At 34.7% G+C, this 19,572-nt stretch overlaps 1 protein-coding gene across 6 annotated transcripts in view; it reads left to right on the top strand.

The window, feature by feature from the left end:
- Nucleotides 1–612: 612 nt before the first annotated feature.
- LOC123541722 (LHFPL tetraspan subfamily member 2a protein-like) overlaps nucleotides 613–19,572 on the top strand; it is a 36,650-nt gene continuing 17,690 nt past the window's right edge. Inside the window, exon 1 of one of the 6 annotated variants that reach the window (XM_045327286.2) lies at nucleotides 613–764. The gene's annotated coding sequence lies outside the window, so the exon portion shown is untranslated. Of the gene's footprint in view, nucleotides 765–6,326; nucleotides 6,477–6,581; nucleotides 6,727–8,825; nucleotides 8,849–13,066; nucleotides 13,227–19,572 lie in introns of those variants that run through there. The other 5 variants (XM_045327281.2, XM_045327284.2, XM_045327289.2 and 2 more) reach the window with 5 other exon arrangements.

Below are 19,572 nucleotides of genomic sequence, written 5' to 3' on the forward strand. Positions count from 1 at the left end.
ACCTTTACACACTTAGGCCTTTAAGATGTAATTATTAGTGTCTTGCAACTTTATTCTAGATTCATCATTTAGCTATTTTATAAACTAAATTTATTTTTGATGGGCAAAATTTGTTATGGTTTCATGAATTACTCAAATAGTGAAACAATCGTTTACAAATTAGATAGGAAATATCGAAGTGTTCAGAGCGTCTGTAATAGAATACCTATATATCAAAAAATCATAAACAAAGAGTCATCATCATCATCATCATCATTTTCATCATCATTATCATCATCATTATCATTATCAGCAGCAGCAGCAGCAGCTCATTTTCGATTCTTACTTATTTTTACACGTACTCAAGTAATTAATGAAGGTATTAAAGACGTACCTCTGACAACATGCTTTGATACTGTTTGCAAGGACAGTGGTAGACACAAAATATTTCATATCAAATAATATTTTAAAAATGAAAAAAAAAAAAAAAAAACACAAAGATTTCTTTCGGCCTTGTGGAGTTTAAGTGCCGTTTCCTGTGGTATGAAGTGGGTAAAAATGCAGTAAAAATATCAAAGTGGATTATTTAAGGTATGTCAAATCGATATAACGATGAGTAATAAATTTATCATCAAAAGTTCATTTTTCAATCAAATACAACATACTTCAGACGTGTTTTGTGTTTAGTGCTCTATACTTTAGATGTTTGTGGACTTTTCGTTATTGTTTTCTAGATAGGACACTTGTTTGCGGAATTTAACTGTTGTCCGTGGAATGATTGAAAGGTAAGATATATTTCTAAAAGCAAAGTGTACATGTGCACCAAGGAGCACTTTTAAGTATGAAATATATGTTGTGTTGAAACGTGGTACATTGTGTGAAAATACATTGGAGGCTTTTTTGCAATGAGCTGATGAGTATCCAGATATATATTTCGATAAAAAAATATATTATCATTTTTTATGGTGCTTATGATGATGATGATGATGATGATGATGATGATGATAATGCTGATGAAGACGACGACGACGACGATGGTGATGATGCAAGTGATGATGACAAAGACAACGACGATGTTGATGCCGACGGTGATGATGAGGAGGAGGATGACGACGACGGCAAATCGACGACGATGATAACGCTGACGATGATGATGACGACGACAATGATGATGATGATGATGACGACGACGACGAAGACCAGGACGATGTTGACGACGACGACAACGACAACGATTATTATGCCACCCGCGACGGTGATGATGATGATGATTATTGTGGCGGATGATGATGATGATGATGATGATGATGATGATTATATTGATGACGATTATGATGATGAGGAGGAGGAGGAGGATGGTGACGGTAACGACGACGACGACGACGATGATGATGACAACGAAGACCACGACGATGATGACGCCGGCGACGATGACGAAGACGGTGACGGATTCGATGATGATGATGATATCTTATTATTTATTTGCTGTTGTATCCTAGTTAATCATCACTGAAGAGGAAAAGCTGTACTCCTGTCAGAAATTTGATAGAGTAACATCAACATGTTTATCGTAACATGATATTTCTCTCTATAAACCATCTCTTTGGATAATAAAAGATCATATTTCACTTAAAATCTGCTTGTAACGTTGAAATATCTTTGATATCTTCATTTTAGTTTTATTTAAATATATTTCAGCCAAAAGCGGTTTTAAATATTGATTTAAAACACGTGAGGTACTGAGTTTAATCATCAATTGTTAGAAATTTTAGAACTTATATACATGTCTTGTTTTTTGCCCATGACATGAAGATATTGCAAAGAGAATGAATATATGTATTAGTAATAATTTTTTATACCAAATTTAAAAATCGACGCTTTAAAAGGCAGCATAAAATGGTCATAATGACTTCTATTTAAAGTGTTATTAATGTACCTTCCACATTTATTTCATGAGCATAAAAAAGATATTCGTTTCTTCTTATTTATTATTTTTGATATTTTGTAATAAGTAACATAGAAGAAAGTATTTCTTAATCCATTGTTTTATTTCACCTCCCTTTATGACTCTGGACTGCTTCTTCACATGAAGCCCGACCCTGGCTCGAACCCACATCAATGAGGGGCAAGTGATTTAAAGTCAGCGACCTTAACCACTCGGCCTCCGTGGCCCCTGAATCTGGACTCTGAAAAGAGACATTGAAAATAGTGCTTTTAACATGTAATTACTGAATATATAGTTTAACCCTTAGCCTGCTAAATTTCGAAAATGGTTTGGTCCATCATTCAATTTGGGCAATACCATTTATTATTTGAATGGGTGTTCAATAAAAAAAAAATTACTGACGTAAAAGCGAACAGTGTAGACCATGACCAGCCTGCACGGACGTGCCTGCACTGGTCGCAAAGTTCGAATCACATGACCAGCCTGCACGGACGTGCCTGCACTGGTCGCAAAGTTAGAATCACATGACCAGCCTGCACGGGCGTGCCTGCACTGGTCGCAAAGTTAGAATCACATGACCAGCCTGCACGGGCGTGCCTGCACTGGTCGCAAAGTTAGAATCACATGACCAGCCTGCACGGGCGTGCCTGCACTGGTCGCAAAGTTAGAATCACATGACCAGCCTGCACGGGCGTGCCTGCACTGGTCGCAAAGTTAGAATCACATGACCAGCCTGCACGGACGTACCTGCACTGGTCGCAAAGTTAGAATCACATGACCAGCCTGCACGGACGTACCTGCACTGGTCGCAAAGTTGGATTCACATGACCAGCCTGCACGGACGTACTTGCACTGGTCGCAAAGTTGGAATCACATGACCAGCCTGCACGGACGTGCCTGCACTGGTCGCAAAGTTAGATTTACATGCCGTCAGCAGGCTAAAGTTTAATTCATGCCACTTGTGTTATAATGAAATAGCGTTGACAAAGTAATTTACGCTTTGTTTTTCGTCATAATTACTTCATTTTGTATAAATTTACTGATTTACTTCAAATGCCAGTAATGATTTTAACATAGAAATTATATCATGGTTATGCCGGAACAGTCATGACTTGTAAATTATTCATGTCCCTGCAACAGTTGTTTCCGTCCGTATTGTTTTCTGCAATAAGGGCATGTGAAAGATATTATCAGTTTAAAGCTCACGATTTAATTATGGAAGACTTTTTTCCTCTCATTTATAACATTAGTTCAGATGACACGTTCGAAAATGCTACTTACTGCAGTCGAATGTATAAGAAAATCTAGCGTGGGAAGCCGTTGATAATATTCGTGTTTTTTTTTTTTCAGAAGAAATCATACCGAATATCTATGCATTAAAGATGCCACTTCATTTGCGCTAATGAGAGTTAATTGGCATTCATCCAGTTTCGGATATTATCAACTTGCAGGTAGAAACAAAATCAGAAATTGTCAGACTGGATTCCCAGGCTAAAGAAAATCATACGCACACAAGTAACCCGTAGTGCGCAAAATCAATCAACGAAATTTTTGTTCACATTTGCGATGATTTGTTAAAAATGCAATACATGCATTCAAGCCTGTATATAAAACACTTCGTCCTTGACAGTTCACGCTTCATAGTTGATACATCACAATGCATACTTCGCATTTTAAACTTCACAATTCACACCTTCATATTTTGCTATTCATACTTAACAGTTCGTACTTCACAGTTCATACTTCATTCTTCACAGTTCATACTTCACAGATCATCCTTCATTCTTTTCAGATCTGATATTTCACAGTTTGTACCTCACCGTTCACACTTCATACTTCACAATTCATACTTCAGAATTCACACTTCATACTTCACAATTCACACTTCACCATTCACATTTCATACTTTACGCTTCAAAGTTCATATCCTTGGTTCGTATTTCACATTTTACAGTTATCGTTCTTGGGCCATACATGCTAATTTTGAGGTCCTTTTAATAATATTTCATAACTTCTGTCTTATGTTTGGTCAAAATGGATAACGAATTACTTCTACTTCCTTGATTTAATAATTCGATGAATCTATGTAATGAAGGGTAATGTAATTCATTCAATCATTTAAAATGCATAAGGGAAAATAAATGTATAAAACTACAAAAGTATCCCAAGGTTAAGAAGTGACAAATATATGCAATATTCGTCACGTATACATTACTTTAGAGTATATTGAAATATATAATGTCTGTTTACTGTTGATCACAAATGTATTAAATGAGTGACTTAATTGTCACATTCGAAAAAGCAGTTACACTAATATAAATATATCATGTAACAAGAACTTTCTCAGAAAATATGTGAATATAATTAAGGGAGCTGGTCGCAATTTAAGATACTTGGGGACCTTTATTCATGTGTACAGTGTAACGTGCATTAGCAAATTGTAATCATATTATTTCTCAATGGTGCGAGCGCTAGCGAACAACAAAAACGAAATTCTTTTGATGTGTGTGAAAAAAATATACGAGCGGCATAATCAAACGCATAACTTTTAAATTTGTTGAGGCCTAAGGCCTGAACTAAAGTTCCAGTTAACACTAATATAATTTCATGTCGCATCTGTTTTTAATATTTAATCTCACAAAATATTCCAAAATTGTTAAATTCAGACATTGCTAATGGGAAACAATTTAATTATTTTACAAGTGTTATAGTTATATGTTGAAGAATTATAACACTACGCTTGCACAAACTTTTCCCTGAATGCCAGCGTTTTCGGTTTTTGTTTTTGTTGGGTTTACCGTCACGCCGACACAGTTTTATAATGGGCGGGCACTAAGGAGGTCGAACGACCCAGCTGGCTGGCACCTTCACAGGAAATGATTCTACACCCTAACCGAGGCTTGAACCTAGAAGTGTTTCGAAGTCAGCGACCTCCTGAAGTCCAGTAGTAATAAATAAATAGTATACAGTCAAGCCTTTATAAGTACCTGACGTGACCACCCTGATCTAAAACCTACTACTTTTATTCCCAATTAAAACATTAATGAGCCGCACTAGGAGAAAACCAACAAAGTGCATTTGCGACCAGCCTGCGCATGGAAGTCTGGTCAGGATCCATGTTATTCGCTAACGGTTACTGTAATTGCAATAGGCTTTGAAAGCGAACAGTATGGATCCTGACCAGACTGCGCGGATGCGCAGGCTGGGCTGGATACATGCTTGTCGCTAATGCACTATGGTGGATTTCTCATGATGCGGCTCATTTACAGTTTTTTTTTTTGTAAAAACGTGTGACAAAAGGCGACCATGATAAGGGTTAACATGTCATCATCCAACATGACGAGTATTTTCGCATACCAGCCTGTCCAGGGAAGCGCCTTCTGCGTAACAAATACTTCTCAGTCTTTCTTCAGATGGTGCTCTACACAGGTGGCGCTCTACACAGGTGGCGCTGTTGAGATTTCGGCATTCTCTGGTTGTTATGAAAAAGAATGGTCGTTTCTTCTTCTTTTGGCCAAATTGACAGCATTTTACAAAGATACGATGAATATCATTATTTTACGGTTCCTGTTGTTATTTTTTACCGAGTGAAAAACTGTAGATTTAACAGATTCGGTCTAAAGTATTTTAAAACTCGTGCATAGGTATTATAACTTAGGCATTTTTATGTTGGCCTAATGTGCAGCATTTTTCACAGATGTATAGGTATGATGAATATAATTAATTTACAAAGTAAAAAAACCCAAATGAAAAAAAGCTATAGATTTAATAGATTCGGTCTAAAGTATTTTAAAACTCGTGCATAGGTATTATAACCTAGGCATTTTTTATGTTGGCCTAATGTGCAGCATTTTTCACAGATGTATAGGTATGATGAATATAATTAATTTACAAAGTGAAAAACCCAAATGAAAAAAAGCTATAGATTTAACAGATTCGGTCTAAAGTATTTTAAAACTCGTGCATAGGTATTATAACCTAGGCATTTTTTATGTTGGCCTAATGTGCTGCATTTTTCACAGATGTATAGGTATGATGAATATAATTAATTTACAAAGTGAAAAACCCAAATGAAAAAAAGCTATAGATTTAACAGATTCGGTCTAAAGTATTTTAAAACTCGTGCATAGGTATTATAACCTAGGCATTTTTTATGTTGGCCTAATGTGCAGCATTTTTCACTGATGTATAGGTATGATGAATATAATTATTTTACAGAGTGAAAAACTCAAGTGAAAAAACGATAGATTTAACAGATTCGGTCTAAAATATTTGAAAACTGATGCATATGTATGAGAATCCAGGCATTTTTTATGTTGGCCTAATGTTGCAGCATTTTTCACTGATATGTAGGTATGATGACTATAATTATTGTATTATTCATGTTTACACATACTGAGAAGCTTGTTATTCAAATGAAAATGTCATGCGGAGATCTATCTAGTTGTGTGAATATATCTACTCCATTACAAAAACTGCAAATACAGAATACAGTTTAATGAATAACATATTTCTATCATAGTTTTGTGGCTACTGTATTTCATCCAAACAGGTGTGATTTCTGTTATTTTGTTGTTGATAATTATTTTTCATGTTGTAAGTTTTTGATGTGAATACAGTTTTATGAATTTACCATTTTTTTTTATTATAATTCTATGGCTACTGGATTTCATATTTCTCGTAATTTGTATTTGATCGAATGATATTCGAGTAATTATTTTTCATGCAGATGAAATGTGAATTTATCTGCACTGTGAATACAGTTTTATGAATTTACGAGTGGTCTGGATTTCATACAAAAGGTGAGGCGTTTCATTTCATATTTCATGTAGATATATTTATATGGTGGTAATGTGAATTTTTCTACATTTATGATTTCTTAGAGTAAATGATTTCATGCAGAATGTGTTGATTGTCCCTTCTTGTTATCGGTTTAATGGTACGAGTATATTTTCTTCATGTGTTGGTCTTTCCAACCATTTACAAAAAAACTTAAATACAGACTTTATCTTCGTTTATAATGATTTTAAGGCAACCTGGATTTCATGACAAAATGTGTGTATTTCTGTTTCTTGTCGTCAATTTAATGCAAGAAGTAATCACGTTTAAAGGTGAATTCTGTTAACCTGCAGGTTGAAATAACTAGATAGTAACATGAGCGAAGATCTGTATGTTTCATGTAGTAATGTAAATACTTATCTTTTGGCTACTGAATTTGACCTTTGGCTAAACCTGTGACAATATTTCTTTTTTGTGTTAATATTGGTTTAAGTATATTTTATGCGGTAATCTTACTCAAATACATTTATGACCGCGTGGATTTTATCTATTACAATATCAGTTGGCATTTTTTTAAATGAAGTTAGTATTTCCCTTTCTTTAATATTAATTTCATGCAAGTCGTGTAACTTATCAGCTAGGGGAATATCTAAAAAAAAACAACAGTAGTTCATACCTTATTTTTATTTAGTCTTTGAGTCATTGTCACCATGATGATCTGGTCATGTTATCTGTTTTATCCATATTGGATTTCATTCAGTTGTTTCTATTCTCTCATTATTCGTCAGCTTTAATTTTTCCATAAAAAATCTGGAGACTTGTCTTCTAGTTCTTATACTACCTTGTTCCTTATTTTCTTTTCCCTGCCCTGTTCAACTTTTCTATCACTTCATGTAAAATGTACAAGCAAACAGACACCGGATTTAAAGTTTGTATGTACGTCATTGCCCTATTATGAATGATTCTGGACTATTTTATTGCATTGCGAGGACGCGTGTATGTATATCAAAGAACAGTTAAATACAGGAAGCAAACTCATATTTGAACAGGAACATTCTTCTGTTCTGCTGGGTTTTTTCTGTCTGATGTTTTCTTGTATATTTGTTTACGATTTTTCTACGTCTGTTCTGTTTTATCTTTATCTTTATGTTCTGTTATAAAAGAAGTTTGACGTAAGAGGTGTTGAGCGTTTCATTAATATTGATGAATTTACACATCGCGAGATCCTTAGCAACGGAAGTAAATTTTCGCGCATGCGCACTCTACGTAGGGTCATTATTTTACACGGTAGCGTTCTATGCTCCCAAAGAATCTTCTGCTCTTATAAGACTCGTTTATTCAGTTAAAAGGCACACGGCAATACCAGAAAGAAATTGTTAACATGTTTATTTCTGGTATGCAATTGTTGTTTTTATCCTTGGAATGTTTTTGCTGTTCAGCTATTGACTGCAGGTCGTACTCATATTTTCAACCTGTTTTTCGCTCATTAGTAAAAAACGTAGGTAATGATGATAAAAGATGAACTTAAAATAGCTTGAGATAATAAAACATCAATCGTGTGCACTATATATATATCTGGGAGCAATTAGATTTATAACGGAAATAATTCTGCATCAGAACAGAAAATATTCACATGAAGATAACCATCTTGATTATGGCAGTATAGGGAGTATTACAAGAGCCTGTACTTATCTATATACCTTATCATTAGTTTTAATAAAAGGCCAAATGAGGATGATATATGTTTTATGTTCTGATTTATTTTCTTGTTCACTAGATCTAATAGAGGTTGGTGTCTGGGGAGCCGACGAAGTAAGCGTGAGCAAATTGGATTTACAACTTTTCAAAATAATTCGTTATATTTGGGACAGGCCATAGGAAAAAAAAATCTTAATATTTCCTAGGATCGCGTCAATTTTTGTGACTAGGCCTATACAATGACCGAGCTATGGTTTGTTGTTATTGTTGTTATTATTCTGTAAGTAGCCTACCTTGTTAACACAGCAGAAACCTGTTTTTCTACCTGATTCAGGTATCTCAGCGTTCATTATTGTATTTGATTAGAAACAGTTACTTCCCTTTGAATTACAAGACGACATTTGTTTGAGGTGTGATGACCACGATTTAGTTCTATATTTCTTCCAGGTAATTTTTATTATCGATAGGTAATTAGATCTAGTTTTAAATCAAAATGATAAAAATATCCAGTTCTCTATCTAGATCTGCTTGGGGACTAAAACATAAATGTCAAATTGTATTGACTTTAGGACTCCTGGCGGGTGGTGATGATACAGTTTGAAGAGAGCAATGTGTGTGTGTTCGGGTTTAACGTTTTTCAACATTTTTTCAGTCATATACCCACGACGGTTGAAGAGTGCAATAATAATCCGAACAAACATTAACTCTGTCCCCCCCCCCCCACCCCAACCGAAAAAACATCACCTTTTAAGAACAAACAAAAAAGAAGTGTGTTATCAAAATAAAAATAAAAGATATTGTATTAAAATATTGGCAGTGGCTACGATTACGGTACCGTAATCCTAGCCTCCGGTTCTAGGATTACGGAAGTTCCGTATTCCTAGACAACCCTATGAGGATAGGCTAGGATTACGGAAGTATGCTGAAAACTTCTTATTTCACTTAATTACAATAGCGATTTTCATGCCTGCCTTATTTTTTCGTGTTATCTATCCGCCATTTTGGGTTAGTATAATCTTAAACGCTATATTAATGGCGGCGCGCGGAAATATTATAGAAATATGAGTGTCAAAGTTAGGTTTAAAAAATATTCTATACTTGATTTTTTTATTTATAACCATATTGTATTTTATTAGACCATCTGTGTTGATTTGATGAAAAAAAATGCAGGTATATACGAAACATAGATAATTCTATAATATTTCCTCGCGCCGCCATTAAGATTATTCTAACCCAAAACAGCGGATAGATAGCACGAAATAATAGTGAAATAAGTAAGTTTACAACGTCATTTATGCATAACCTAACATATATTTGATGCCTCTTAAATACTCCGTAATCCTAGCCTATCCTCATAGGGTTGTCTAGGAATACGGAACTTCCGTAATCCTAGAACCGGAGGCTAGGATTACGGTACCGTAATCGTAGCCACTGCCTAAAATATTCCCAGGAAGCTAAATCATCTGGCCTCGAGGCCAATATAAATTAATTGATAGATTCTTATCTGTTCAGGTGTAGATTAAATGTGGCTGTTGAAATATTTGCATGTTTTTATAATCTGATAAGATCATTCAAAATGAAAAATGAAAAACAGGTGTGAGATTAGAATAAAATTTAATATCGAAGAAGACAGAATATGAATTTGACAGTTTGTTTATGCTTTACCAGAGGTACCTATGAAATTATTGACATAAGCTTTTTCTTATATAGGAAGTAAATGTGACTATTAAACCATTGGTTGTGAGTTCAAGTCCCTGCTCCATCAACTAAAAATTAGTATCGCTGGGATAAGAGTCCCATGTATGGGTGCTTTACAGCTGGCACGCTAAAGAACCAGGGAAGCTTCTGGAATTGGAGCGGCTTCTGTACTTTTTCAAGAAAGTGCTATTAAAGAGGATTTTATAGTAGAGATATTTGTTTTGAAGGACTCTAACGACTGATGCCAGTCTAAAACTACAATAGAAACCATATATTTTCAAATATTTTCAAAGGTAGCATGCCACAGATATCTGTAGATTTATTCATTTACACATCAACTGTAACAAAATATTGTCCACAGATAATGATATCAATACAAAATGATTACATTGTATATTTAAATGTTTTGTGTAACATGATAAGATGTGCCGGTTTATCAAAAATACTGAATGTTTATTTAAATAATCAGCTTATAGTTTTCAAATCTCAGCTTGCCAGTTAACCCTTTCCCTGCTATATTTCTAAAATGGACCTGTCCATCATTCAATTTGGGCAGTACCATTTATTATTCAAAGGGGTGTTCGTGGAAAATTTACTGACCATATAGCGAACAGTGTAGACCATGATCAACATGCACGGATGCTGATCTTGGTCTGCACTGGTTGCAAAGGCAGAATATCTTGCCGCTAGCAGGCTAAAGGTATAGGCACTGATCTCCAGATTTCAAAATTGAAGTTTTGTCATAATATGAACAATTAGAACATGAGTTTTTGTTTCTAAACTATCTTGAAAATGCCAGATGCATGGTTGAGAAAGGAATCAATCCTAGATCACCATGGCAATAACCATTTTCCTGTGGCCTTGACCAGTACACCATGAGGGAATACGTACCTAACAGTTGTTAAGTATAAAGCTTTATAACAGCAGATTACCTCAAGTACCCTGTTACAAATGCTTTTCAGTTCTGAATGGAAAAAGTAGTAAAAAAAAAAATTTTTTACGTGTTTCCATGACTAATTATCTGTCAGTAAGTAAGTTTCAAGGTTTCTAAAGAAAAATAGCGATAATATTTTCTGATATCTGAAAGAATCTTCTGTTTTTTTGTTGTCATAAGATCTGATGGTCAGTGCCTTACCCTTACCCTGCTAAATTTCTATAATCAATTTGTCCATCCTTCAATTTGGACAGTACCATTAACTTTAAAAGGGGTGCTTACCAAAAAGATACTGACTGAATGGCAAACAGTGCAGATCTTGATCAGACTGCATGAATGTGCAGGCTGATCATGATCTACACTGGTTGCAAAGGCATAATCAGTGGTGTCCAGCATGATAAGGGTTAAAAGTGCTGAATTATCATTGTTAATTACAAATTTTGATGAAACTTTACAGACAGCAAATTATTGAAAGAATAAAATTTGCTATAAACAAAGTAATTGTGAAAAATATAATAATTGCCAGTCAGATGTTTCAGACTTTAATGTTGATAAATGTTTAACCTTACTCTGCTAAATTTCTATAATGAACTTGTCAATCTTTCAGTTTGGACAGTACTATTAACTGTTTAAAGGGGTGTTTACCTAAAAGATACTGACAGAATGGCAAACAGTACAGATCTTGATCAAACTGCAAGGATGTGTAAGCTGATCATGATCTACACTGGTCGCAAAGTCAGAATTAATCCTGTTTATGTAGCTATGCACATTTTGATCATCACTACTTTAGGTTATTAAACCTAATTAGTTTATACTAATTTATTTTAGCTCGATTTTGTGATGAAAGCTTTAAGCCTATTTGAACCACTCTCGAATCCGCTTCCTGGAATAACGACTTCTGGTGTCATATGAGAAGTCATGGTCTTCACCCCAGTGGAGCTCAAACCAACGACCCCCGGGTTGAATGGCCAACACCTTAACTACTAGATCACCGCTCCCCTTTATTAAACCTAACTGGTTTTGGGGATTCAAGATTACAATTTTAAAGTTGTCAGATTGTCACTTGGAACAAGTCCTGACTTGGATCCAACTTACAGCCTTTAGCAGTGTTTGTGATTAACTATAAGCTGTCACCTGTATTAACCAGTCACTTAAGCCTACAGTTGGCTGATTTATACTTGTCTGAAGTGGCCACCTGCCTTAACAGCCAGGTTATGTTGCTCCTTATACTGGCTGTTAACACAGGTATGACTGTATATTACAAAACATAAATTTCACAAAAGAATCCTTCTAAAGTTGTATGAACTAACCCCATTGAAAATCTCACTTTTGTTTTTGATTTTATGAGAAAGAAATATTAAAAACATGAGAAGAATTTAAACCAGAGTTATAAAATTGGAAATTACAGCAGCTTGCCAAGACACTTTACATTCTCAAACAGAAATTTTGAGTAATTAGATGTTATCCTCGCCTAATTTACTGCATGTAGTTTCTTATAATCAGCTATTAGAAAGGGGTGGAGGGGTATTAGATTTAATGATCTACAACTGGCGAAAATTCTTCATTAAGAGGATTATTTTTTCTACAGGAAAGGTTAAGCTTCTGGTTGATCTATGATTAAGTAGGATTAGGCAAGGTATAGTTATTTATGGGTTTTTCTTTTCTTTTTCAAGTGGTTTATGTTTAATTCCTATTAGTGGGAGTGAATATATACTTAATATTATAATACATAAAATCAGAACAGATTTACCAATTTCATGTCCCTTGAAACATAAAAAGGGATTAATGGTAACATATAGCTATATAAAATATTGTTTACATCAAAGTGTTTTGAGGAAAATAAAATATTAAATTTTCCATGTCAATAATTTTCAATAGAAGTTTATAAATTATCAATGATACGGGTGAAGTTTTCTCAGGTAGATTAAATGCTTTGTAAGTGAAATAAAGTTTGCAAATAACTTTATTTATGATATCAAGTTTTATATCGATGTTTTGAAATAATTCAGTGTGTGCAGTGTTTTACCGGATTCAGTGATTTTTAGGAGTAGGACTGTACAAAAATAATCAAATTATTTTCTTAGTTTGGCCTATTAAAGGACTTAAACTGGTCAAGGGTTCGTGCATGTGTGGGAGGTTACAGTGGATAATCAGAGGTCCAGAAATTTGGATTAACATTTAAACATCTTGTAGGTAGGATATATTCATGATTTATTTCGTATTATTACATGACTCCTTAAATTGATTAGCAAGCTCATAGTTTGTGCTATTCTGATTCTGTTCAGTTTTCAAAAGTTGTCAGTTTGAATTGTTGGTTTTTATGATGTACAGGAATTAATTTTGTAAAGCACTAACTCCTTACTAGTCACCTTCAGAAAACACACATTTCAACACATTTTAAAGGCTCTTAATGCTTTTTTTCATATAGTGTGGCTGCCACTCATTTTGTTATAGATATAAAATATATCTATCTCTTGTTAAATTCTGTTTACAATAACTGTTTTCCAATGGTTTGAATATCAGTTTTAATATGCTTGTTTCTGTTAAAACACACGCTAGAATGAAGTCATGCCACGTTAATGCGCGATGACATCAATGTTTTTGTTGTGACCAAGAAAGAGTGCTACAATATTTTGTCCGCAGTTTTAGATTAACCCTTAACCTGCTATATTTCTATAATGGACTAGTCCATCTTTCAATTTGGACAGTACCACTTATTACTCAGAGGGGTTTTCACTGAAAATTTACTGACTGAATAGCGAACAGTGCAGACCATGATCAGACTGCACGGATGTGCAGGCTGATCTTGGTCTGCACTGGTCGCAAAGGCAGAATCATCTGCCGCCAGCAGGCTAAGGGTTAAGGGCATACTATAATGGAAATAATATATAGCAAAATTGTGTTATACCTAAATTAATACTCTCAGAATCGGTTATACGTCGCCAGAATAATTCACTCGGCCTACGCCCACGTGAAATTATTCCACAGATATATAACCTCTTTCAGTGCATTAATAACGTTAAAACTCTGTTTTTCATTATTTCTTAATTAACACAGTAGAAAATATTATTGAATCTATTCATAATGATTACCTCCCTTTATGGCTCTAATGATTACCTCCCTTTATGGCTCTAATGATTACCTCCCTTTATGGCTATAATTGTATAAATTCATGATGTAATATTGAAAGTGGTGATTTTCTTACCATGCAGTTAGACGTAACATTTAAATGAATATCTGCTTTGTCTGTTTTAATATAAAGTTTTAAGCTTTATGGAAGCATAAGAATTTTTCATATGATCCAAAAAAAAAAATAATTGAAAGCAAGACTCCCTTTAAATGTGTGAAAGCATTTGGTTGGAGCAACATGACAGTAATGAGTTATGGTTAACATAACCCATAACAACCTTTCTGGCTTTTATGACCTATACCACCATTACTCACAGTGGGTGTCCAGAGAAAGCCAATGGCTTATCAGTCCTACATTAGCACCTAATGAACAGACAGGCAAGTGGTTACAGATGTACAGAAATGTCTTTGTTTGATAAGTTTACATCGTTATTGCAGTGGGCATGTTCTAATCTCTGGCCTGGCCTGGCCCGGCCTGGCCTGGCCTGGCCTGGCCCGATGAGCCCAATTTCCGACTGAGCCGGGCCAGGCCAGGCCAGGCCAGGCCATAGATTTCAATTTCGTGAAAGTGATTTCTATAGCATCTTTAAAATCTGACTTTTGGAATAAGTTTGGATATTTCAGACATTATATAAATACATTTTGAACTCCCACTCTGTAAAATTATACACCTGGGAATAAGCCTGTAGCTGACATAACTATTATGTCTAATTTAAAGGTGATGCCTGATTAATTGTTATGACTATTATCAGGGGATCTCCACCTCAATTGACCCTTGACTGGTGGTTTGGTTTTCCCAAAATTGAATAACCTAACTAATTTTATTATTTTGTCTATTGAGGATTATTTAGTATTGTACGAAATTATTGAACTAGCACTCAAGAATATATTTTGTATGCTTCCGTAAAAAAAATTGTGCCCAAACAAAATATAAATATTGAAAACCAAATAAAATATAAACATTTCTTTACTGCCAGGTCGTACATGCAGATAAAGTTGTGCTGACAAAACGTTCAGCCACCAATCTCGGGACTGTAAGTTCGAAACACCTGTTTGACCATTTTCATTATCATTTTTTTTAATTTCCTCTGTAAACTTAGAATGCAGGAAAATTATCACTTATCGTGATTTATTGTTCATTTATTGAAAGAAATACACAAGTATTTGACATTCTTCTACATAGTAGATTATTACCATAAAATGTTGTAAGAATAAAACCAGTATCAATAAAATGACATTATATTGATTTAATGAAAACAGTCTGAATTGAAATCGAACCCACGGTAACATGTGTGAAAGTCGGAGAACTTATCACTACGCCACTGTGCCATTGGTAAACTTTGCATGTTATTTTGGTCAATTTAGATATTTTCAGGTTACAAATATGATGTAAAATAAAGAGTGGCACCTGTCAATACTAACGGACAACAACTTTCAATTTCTAAAATAATGCTACCTCCGTTCTAGAACCTGGGATAGTATGGTGCGGGGAAGCGATATATAAATTTTGTAGTTTAGGTTATACACATACTGAATATTTTTGTAAGATTGTTTTTATATTGATCTAAATATGTGGGGAAAAAAATCATACAAAGTCTTGTGAAACAGGCTCAAGAGCATCTTTTAGCATGAAATATACCACTTAGAAATAACATAAACACAATGCACCATTATTTGTTTGTGCAAGAAAAATATCAATAATCTAAAATGCCAACACCCTGACAATGAGTTAGAGGTCCCACAATTAATGAATATTATTTTCATTACTCTTCCATAAATTGAATATCAGCTTAACTTATCCAAACACATTAAAAGTTCAACTGAATAGTTAAAAGGTCAGCTAAGGATAGCAGGGACACAACCTGTAATTACAATTCCCAAAGAGATGTGTTCTCAGTGCATGTAAATATTCAGTTATATTGCAGCAGGTAAACTTATCAATGAAATTAGCCATTAGTTTTAAAACTATATAAGTGTTAAAGTTGACTTTAAATAATTTGATTACAGAAAAAATGGGTAGTTATCATTTAGTTACACCATTTTCTTCAGTGCAAATCTGTATTTCAAATAAGATGAATGACGGCTAATTAATGATTCTCCGGAGGATTGGTTGACATGCAGCAAGTAAACAATGCAGGTTAATACTGCCTGCTATTGTAATTGTATATTTAGATTTTATGCCATACATTTCTCTATGTATAATAAAATCTGGCCTGGCCTGGCCTGGCCTGGCCCGGCCCAGTCGAAAATAGAGCTCATCGGGCCAGGCCAGGCCAGGCCAGAGATTAGAACATGCCATTGCAGTGTTGTTTTGGGTGTTTCTTGTTGTTTGAACTGGTGTTTAGGACCTGTTTGTTCCATTTATAAAAGTCTGCCACTCTACTGATGACTCCCAAAATGTTGACAATGACTGCTGTTTTTTGACTGCCAGAATTTACCTGTATATGACTCTGTTCGAAATAGACATTTCGCAGAGTTTCAAGTTTTAAATTATCATTTTTACAGAAGCCTATGGGCTGTTGTCTTGTAACAGAAAATGTGACACTTGAATGTACTCTTGCAAAAATCAGATATTAATCAGTAACAGTCTCTGAGGGACAGACAGACTTATGTTTTCTGACAACCTCTTCCCCCTAACCCCCCACCCCTCCCCACTCAGTCTGTACCCACGCGTGTTCTGCATGTGTATTAGATTTTGTAGGAAGAGCGCAGATCTACTGATCGCGGAGTCATGAGTTTGAATCTGGGTGAGGCTTATGTTCTCCGCTGGTGATGATAAGATAAAAGACATTGTGTCAGAAATCATTGTCCTCCACCTCTTAGTCATGTGGAGAAGTTGGCAGCTACTTGCGGAGAACAGGAACACTGGTTACCAGATACATAATTGAAATTCTGTTGAAAAACTGAGTTAAAATCAAACAAAAACCAAACAAACTGCCTTACAGTTTAATTTTTTTTGAGACTACAGCCATATTCCAGTCAAAAGTGATGTTTGAGCCAGCAACACTTGCTCCTGTTGAAATGTTAGGGTCCCGCTACCCTTCCATATATCACCAAGAACCTCCTAACATTGCCCACAGTCCTATAGGAAGACCATGATTCTATCTGTTCTTTTTATAACTATGGCAACCCTTTCATCTTTACAGATTAGTTTTTTATCACACATTTCACAGACAATTTGTCAAAATCCACATTTTCTACATTCTATCTAACTATAATTTACTTGTTAATTTGGGCGTGTGTGGGATAGATAAAACATATTGTTTTATACCAGCTTCTGTTTTTGTTAATGATGTTACCATAGCAACCAATTTTTTTATTCTCACTGACCCATCATTTTTATAGAAAAGCTGCCAGAAATTTGGCACCGTGTAAAATATGGAGTGGAGTCGTGGAGTGGAGTGGTGGAGTGGAGTCTGGAGTCGATTTTGGAGTCAATATTGGAGTCAATTTTGGAGTCAGATTTGGAGTGGAGTCTTTTTTGGAGACAAATTTGGAGTCGATTTTGGAGTGGAGTCTTTTTCAGAGTCAAATTTGGAGTTGATTTTGGACTCAAATTTGGAGTGGAGTCTTTTTTGGAGCCATTTTTGGATTGGAGGCATGGGGGTGATTTCTCTCAGGCCTGTAGTCACTAAATATATGTAATTGTCTCTTATTGAAACAGTCTTGATTGATAAAATGGGTCTTAAGACAAATGGTCTCTAATTTTATGCGGCCTCTCAAGCAGGACTTTTTTTTAAATGTTAAGGGATTTTGTGAGTGGAGTCTCATTGATGCTTAATGTTACTGAAGTGTTTGGTCTATATTAATTATTATTATCATTTTTGTGGTGAATTTAGGAATGGAATTCCTTGATTTTATGGTCGAAGAAAAAAAAACAACACTGGTTATAACTGTTTTCATCACGGTTTTCCTGGTTATAAAATTTCTATTAGAGTCTGTGTTTTAAGACAATGGTCATGTCATTATTGGTAATATTATGGTTTACCAAGGGTATTAAAGTCCCAGAAACACTTTGGATATTATAATTTCAAGTAGCATTTATTTCACGAAGAAAGAATTCAAAGATATCAGCCTCTCTACAAATCTTGTTCGGTCTTAAGCATTGTTTTCATAAAGAACGTCTGTAGAAATCTGATCAAACCATTAAAGCATAGAAATTTCCAAACTACTGAAAACAACGAGGGTTATTGCAGGCTTAACGTGAAAGGGAACGTAATAGCAATAATTCTAAATAAACACTTAGAACATTTTTTCAATGTCGCCCATCAATATGCCTTTGTTGATTTATTTTAAAGTTACAACAAAAGCCTGCGTTTTTTAAACCAGTGTTTTTAGAGATTGGACCAAATGATCGGTCAGTTTGTATAGAAAAGGGATAGGTGTTTGCTCTGTTTTAGGGTGCATATTGGCTCGATCTTATTGTATGTACTGAAAAATATCTGTAATAAAAATGTCTCTTTCACATGTGTGTAGGTCTACTAAAATAATACATTTTGTATGAAATTTATTAAAAACAAAACAAAAAAAAAAAAAAAGAACAAGGTTTACGTTCACTGTATTTACTTCAAATATATACCCAAAATGCACCATTTGCTGTTCTCATTTTAAAAAATTCTTGGGGGAGGATACCCCCGTACCCCCAACACCACCCCTGCGTACTATGAACAAGGTCCTGGCTACTCGCCTGCAATCTTTATAGCTGACTCGAGAGTAACATGGATATTTATAAATTCTGACCTTGTTATTTTCTCATTACGCCATTCGTTATTTGATATAGGTATCGTTTATAAATTTTGAATTTTGACCAGCGAAGACCATGGCTGATCATGGTCTGCATTGTTTGCAGAAAGCAGACCTGTTTACATGTTTACTATTTAACAGTCTGAACTTAAAATTTACAAAATGCAAATCTTTAAAAATGCAGATGTTTTTTTCCGGATTCATTTTAAAAACTTAAAACAATACTTTCTCATTATTTCACATTTCAAGTTAGAAATGTTTATCAATTCTCTCTGAGTAATCTTCAGGCAAAATCTGACCCAACATCATAAATAACAAACCATGAAGGAACTAGGGGTCAAGTCCTGATAAGAATGAGATATCATGCTGAGGTGCTGTACCAGTACCTTCTCCAGCAGAATTTTGTAGAAATCTGTCATAAAGTAGAGAGTGATTTGTTGTAATTAACTATCCAATGTAATGGCAAGTTATTCTTACCAGTCTGATAAGGGTCATTTTAGAAAACATCAGTAACTGTTATTGTTATTTCTAGAGGAGTATGATATTGAGCCCATTCATGATTCAACAGTTTACTGGTACATGTAAGTGTGAAATACTTATGTGGATAATTATTTGGAGGTGACATATAAACGTAGGATCATTTAATGAATTTTTAGGTTTTATTAAC

The sequence above is a fragment of the Mercenaria mercenaria genome, chromosome 19 (genome assembly GCF_021730395.1).
Source record: "Mercenaria mercenaria strain notata chromosome 19, MADL_Memer_1, whole genome shotgun sequence".
Classification (NCBI taxonomy): domain Eukaryota; kingdom Metazoa; phylum Mollusca; class Bivalvia; order Venerida; family Veneridae; genus Mercenaria; species Mercenaria mercenaria.